General features: G+C 35.4%; 1 protein-coding gene across 13 annotated transcripts in view; it reads right to left on the bottom strand.

The window, feature by feature from the left end:
• Window positions 1–243: 243 nt before the first annotated feature.
• The window catches only part of Tcf12 (transcription factor 12), a 348,998-nt gene continuing 342,685 nt past the window's right edge, over window positions 244–6,556 (bottom strand). For all 13 annotated transcript variants that reach the window (XM_071608299.1, XM_071608302.1, XM_071608300.1 and 10 more), the window contains one exon: window positions 244–3,856. The gene's annotated coding sequence lies outside the window, so the exon portion shown is untranslated. The remainder of the gene's footprint in view (window positions 3,857–6,556) is intronic.

Genomic DNA, 6,556 nt, shown 5'->3' with positions numbered 1-6,556 from the left:
GTGTATGTGTGCTCATACATCTTTTTTTTTTTTTTTTAAAAAGAAAAACATTTTAGTATTTTCTAATCATTTACCATATATATCCACTTAAAATGAAGCCATGGGAGGTCACTGAAAGAAATGTAATGTTTCATCAGATTGCTATAAAAGAACATCGTCCACTCCTATGAAGAGTGGTTGACATTTTCTGGGAATTTACCCTTTACCTCTATACGGTGGCCAAAGAGGAATCATCCCAGGAGCTGGTTATAATACTATTTATTTAAAAAATATTTATCATTTATTGAGTACTTATTATATGACAGGTATCATGGTAAGAGCTTTCCATACATTGTTTCATTCAGTACTTAAACAAGTCTTGTAAGTATCTCCATTTTTCAGATAAGGAAATGGAGTTAATTAGATGTTGAATCTGGATTTGAATCAAGGACTGTTTGATGCCAAAACCAACATTTTCAACTTCTAACACACACACACACACACACACACACACACACACCCCTCTCATGATATTTATTTAAAATCTGAGTTTTCAGGGAAGAAAAAATTATGAGCTAGAAGCAACATGAATGGAAACAAATAGAGGAAAATAAAGCCTGAATAGATTAGATCTAGACATCTGTAAAAAGAAAGAAGAGAAAGTAAATGCATGGAGGTTTGTATGACAAGTTGTAAGTGTTTTGATCTGTTCTAATTCTGTGCTCTTGGAGATGTGAGCTTTCTGAGCCTTAGTTTTTATAAATTTATAAACGAGGTGGTTGTACTAGATGATCTCCAGATTTAATTTCAGCTCTAACATTGTATATTTTCTTTTTGGGTGGAGCTTTTTAGTTTATCATTTTGTGTAAAATCAAACCAAAAAAGTTTGTTTTTACTGAATCCCACAATATAAGTAAAATCCTCTGCTGGGCCCCCAAAGTGAAAAGCACATTCAAAATTCAGAGAACCAATCTTAACAGGTCAGATACCATCCTTGGGCTGCTTAAGCAAAGGCCCTCTACAAAGTCACTATCTCTGGTTCTTGATTGACATGAAGTTCTCCTAGATAATCACTAGGATTTTTTTTTTTTTTTTTTTTTTTGGTGGGGGGTGGTGGTGCTAAAAACTGGACATGAGAAATGTAAAAGTGCCTTAAGGGATATTAACTTGAAAAGCCTCACTCCTGTCCTTCCATTGTCTTCATTTCCCTCCAGATCTACAAGAGCAGATTTTCTTTAGCTACTAACTGCTGTTTGTCCAACCTTTAGATAAAGGCTAAAGGCCACTATCAGTAGAAAGTACAAGAGAAATGCACAACCTGGAGAAGCTACAAGCTAGATATCACCCTAGTTCTTCCAGTTCACTGATGTCTTACTGTTGTTTCTCAGAAAAACGCAGATTATGCAGACAGGAAAAGCACATAAGCCTTTCTGGGAAAGATGAGATAGAGAAAAGAAAACAATACATTATTATGTGGGAAAAAGGAATGTAAAAAACTCACTAGTTTACTATGTTAAAAAAAAGATGGCACATTTATTGCTACATAAATGTTATATACATATTGTGTTTTCTGTTACAGTGACAGAAAAAATTTTGAACTTCTTGCTGCTGGTTGAAAAGGTTTATCAATAATACCTTGAATTTGACACAGGATACAAATCTGCAATAAACCAACAATGGAAACTGGAGAACAAGATGAGAAGCAATTCATCTCGAACAAGTAGCTCTTACAATACTCCATAGGTACTACACGGTATGCTAGAATCCTACTATGGTCTTAAAATGCTATTGTAAATTTCTGATATTAATGAACAGGTTATGGTAAATAACCCTACATTTTTACTACCTAATATAATAAAATAAAGTAAGAAACTTTTTACTGAAAACTTTCGATTTCAAAAATCTAGAAAGAGTAATATTTAGAATTCAAGAAATTTTCTTACAAGATTATTGTATAAAAGACTAGCTACAGTGAAAAATAAGCCAAATGTTTTTTTCTTTCTATTTTATGAAGGAAAGCTTCTGGGCATACTGCAAAGTCTAATATAGCGAAAAAGACAACAAGCTCCGAAGAAAAAAGGCCAGGCAGTGGCATATGTTCACTCACACATCATAAGCAACAACTTCTGTTTAGCTGATTAACACTGAAATGAAGAACAAGGCCACAGATAGATTCTGATGTAATTGGAGAATATATGCAAATTAAGGTAACCAAAAAGTCCACCAAGTTCACAAATAGCTGATTTGTTAGGAATCATCCTGATTGGAGGATATGCAGTTCTCTTAATTGTTTTTGTTCTTTCAAATTAACAGAAATTTTTAAGTTACATAGTGATTTGGGCTCTCTCTTCTGTGTGCTGATTGCCATTGTTGATACTGGCTATAAGGAATTACTAAGCCAAGACAACCTTGTTTAGCATGTTTTTCTCTCCCAGGGTGGTTGTGGTGGAAGACAGATTTCGTGGAAGTTCAGCGTGATGACTATGACTTAAAAAACAACTCCTAAGGGTTAGAGACAGAGGGTGCCTTAGTGCACAGTATTACAAAGGGCTGACACGTACTGGTTTAATGCTAATCTGGCTCCTCTTCTTGGGATGGGGGCAGATGGTTTGCAGTTGATTAAATCACCCACTGAATTCCTCCCCACTGACCAGCCATCCAAATGACAGAGAAATAAAGGCTCGGATAAGGAAACATGGGTGACCATTGCTCTTGTATTCCATTAGGTAATTAGCCTCAGAGTGGTGTGTTCATTTATCACACTACCTGCCTTGGTGACTACTGGGTTTTGTTTTGTTCACCATAATCACAGCCTGAAAAATCATCTTTGTATTTTAAACGTATCTTGTGCTTACTTACAGCTAACACTTTACAAGTACTATATTATGTAGTACTTACTGCTTGGAAAACAAAGCAATTTCTAAAAAGTAGATTCTTCCCTTGTAATTTACACTTCTTGCTATTATTACAAGCTTTACTATGAAACCTAGAAGCTTGAAAAGTCTTGGTTATTATTAGAAATAAAGCAATGTTTACTTGGGGGGAAAACCTAGGGGGTTGAAATTTCCCCTTTTAAAATCTTAGCAAGGCTATGGTCACAGATAGTCTCTGCTTACCACTATAAGGTGGATGTACAGAGCACACAGGGCTGCATGGAGAATTCTGGACTGTGACCATAAACTACTCAGATTCAAAGATCAAGTATAACACCCACGAAGAGAAAATAAAAATGAATGAAAAATGAGAGCGAGAGAAATGCTATATCAAGTAATATTTTCCTATTTCATGGAAAACACTATTCATATGGCAAAAGGATAGGAGAGGGCAACAAAAGACTTTTCCCTTCCTTTTTAAGACACTAACAGGTATGCCGGGAATGCTAAGGGCCAATGGTTGTCACTGCTTTGTTCTCTGCACGTGAACAGCTTTAACAAATGCTGGCATCAGCTGAGTATACATCAGCTTTCCACATTTAACTTTTTCCCTTTATATGTAGACCTTACAGTTCCATAACAATAAATAAAATTTGTAGTTACAATGCATTTGTCAATTCAGTTTAGGCACAAGGCAACTTCCACGGTGAGTGGAGAGATCGAGACAGTCTCTGATTGTGCAGAAGCGACATGCTGCTTGCAACAAAATGATATGCTGCAAACATCTCTTGGGCTGACGTTCTATCCGATGAGCTTCCTATTTTCACTTCTGATGGAAGTGTTCACCAGTTGCTTTGATCATAGGATTACATTTGAGTTTCTTGCTTCAAGTGTTTTGTTTTATCTTCTCCCTCCTGTCAGGTTTGTGTCTTCAGATAATCTGAGTTGTCCAAGTCCTTATGAGGAGAGGTCACCTTCTATCTAGCCTACTGATAACTCTGGAACTGTGGCAGGGAGAGAACAGGTACTAGTTAGTGCATAGTTGTTAAAAATAAACACCATCCTCTTAAAACAAGTCAGTATTCTTCACTTACAGAAATGTTTGCACTAAACTAGTAGTCTGGTAATTGACTTACAAATGAGCTTCATTCTTATAGGTTATCAGTCCCACCCCTATCCCTACTACCTTATCTGAGAAGGCTATCTTCCAAGAGCCTCAATGGATGCACTGTTTTCCTCTATGTATACACACTTATGATAAATTTTAATTTATAATAAAGGCATTGTAAGAGATGAGCAACAATATTATAACAGTATACTAAAATGAAGATTTGTGTTTTGGGGCCATTGTTAAGTAAAAGTTTGAAAACAAGTATTGCAATCCTGAGATGGTGGATCTGATAATCAAGATGGCTACTATGTGACTAACAGGCAAGGAGCAAACAGTGCAGATACTGGGGAGAAAGAGATGATTCACATCTTGGGCAGGACAGAGTGAGATTTTATTATGTTATGTAGAATGGCACACAATTTAAAACTTATAAATTGTTTATTTCTAAAGTTTTCCATTAAGTATTTCTGAACCACAGTTAACTGGGTAACTAAAATCACAGCAAGTGAAACCTAAAATAAAAGGAGCTACTTCATTTAAACCACTTATGATGGAACTAGTTTAGGAAGAATATTAAATTTTCACTTCCTTAGTAAACAATAAGCATAGTACTGTTAATTGACAAAGTTATGCTCCAGGATAGAAAACTAAGGGATTCAAAGCTATTTGGCTTTATATTGGTGGCAAATTCTTGTGTATGTGTATTTTGAGATGGGGTCTTACTGTGTTGTTCAAGATGGTCTCAAATTCCTGGATTCAAGCAATCATCCAACCTCAGCCTTCTGAGTAGTTGGTTAGGCATGTCGCCATGCCTGACATCCTTTTATTTATATATGTGTGTGTGTGTGTGTGTGTGTGAGAGAGAGAGAGAGAGAGAGAGAATTTTGGTACCAGGGATGGAACTCAGGGGCACTCGACCACTGAGCCACATCCCCAGCTCTATTTTGTATTTTATTTAGAGACAGGGTCTCACTGAGTTGCTCAGTGTCTCACTGCTGCTGAGGCTGGTTTTGAACTTGAGATCCTCCTGTCTCAGCCTCCTGAGCTGCTGGGATTACAGGCATGCGTCATCATGCCCAGCTCTTATATTTTTATAACCAGACATTCTGTGGTCATTTCTTAGACATTCTGATTATAGTAGCAGTTTTCTTGCTGCCAAATCTTTTGCTGGTTTTAATCTGTTCTCCAGTTTTACAAAGAACTGAAGATTACCAGGTTAACATGTAAAACCAGATAGTAGCAACCATAAGACATATTCTAAGAACAGCCTATAAAATCTATGGAATAAAGTGTATTGATAGCATGTCTCATAATCTTGAAGCCTTTTAAAATGTATTTTAAAATTTTAATTAAGTAAAAGAATATCCACATTATGAAAAAGGATAAGGGTAGAAGATATGAAAGCAAAATGAAACACAGAAGTAGTAAAAGATCAGGAAGTCATCAGGAAAAGAGAAATGAGATAGGGAGACAGAGTTAAGGGATAAAGCTAGTGGGAGACTGGGTAAGAAAAAAAAATAGGTAAAACAAACTGAATAGACACAAGAAAAAATAAAACCCAGGGTCTGAGATAAAATCAAGTGTGAATGTCAAGTGTTCTTTTACATAGCCTAGTGGTGGGATTTGAACATATGAAGTTACCTCTCCTCACTCTTCTTTGAAATGATCTATCAATTTAGGAATTACTTTTCACTGAGAAATAGTGATACGCTTTTATTTTAAAACAGCAAAGCTTATTTATGAAATAAGAGTACTTAACTTTTTCATAGTATTTTATATTTTTCACAGAATATAAAACAATGGCTTGGCTTTTAGAGGATCTGCAAATTAACAAGCTCTTGCCTAAAGTCTCTTTGACACGAAAATCTATTGGACTACTAATATTTTTTTGTGGGGGAAGTGGTTTGGCGTTTTCTCCAGTGTGACAATGTTACTATTACTATTGACTTAACTCATTATATTGGCTCTTCCTCCCTTTTTCCCAAAATGAAATTTTCAATTGTAATCTAGTTTGATCCCAATAGTGTTGGCTAGCACCAAATCCTTCAGAAAAAGGTGAGTTACTGACTAGTGTTTGCAGTTTAGTAAATATTCAATTAAATCCCAGACTTTCAGCTCAAAACGATAAAGCCAGAAAGCAGACCAAATGAATATATTTTTTTCCTATTTTACTTTTCTACCATCTGCTTTTTACTGTTTTAAATCTGTTGATTTAAAATACTGCTTAAGGCAGCATATAAAAATTATGTTAGAAGCTCTATTCCTTTTTTTTTTTTAAGGTGTAGATGGACACAATACACCTTTATTTATTTTTATCTGGTGCTAAGGATCGAACCCAGTGCCTCCTGCATGCTAAGCAAGTACTCTACCACTGAGCCACAATTCCAGCCAGTAGTTCTATTCTTAATCTATACTACTAGATAAAATGCTACTGCTGCAAATATTTAATTACAGTCTATACTAATTTGAGCTTTCTAAATATTAACCTTACAACTTAGATACCAATGTGACTGTATTGTATGAAAAAAAAAAATCACAAAGATGTGTTTAGTCCATGAAAGATAGACAAAAAATAATAGTCTTTCAGGTTGGG

The sequence above is a fragment of the Marmota flaviventris genome, chromosome 2 (assembly GCF_047511675.1).
Source record: "Marmota flaviventris isolate mMarFla1 chromosome 2, mMarFla1.hap1, whole genome shotgun sequence".
Classification (NCBI taxonomy): domain Eukaryota; kingdom Metazoa; phylum Chordata; class Mammalia; order Rodentia; family Sciuridae; genus Marmota; species Marmota flaviventris.
Note: the sequence above shows the minus strand (reverse complement) of the source record. Positions and strands in the feature narration are given on the sequence as shown.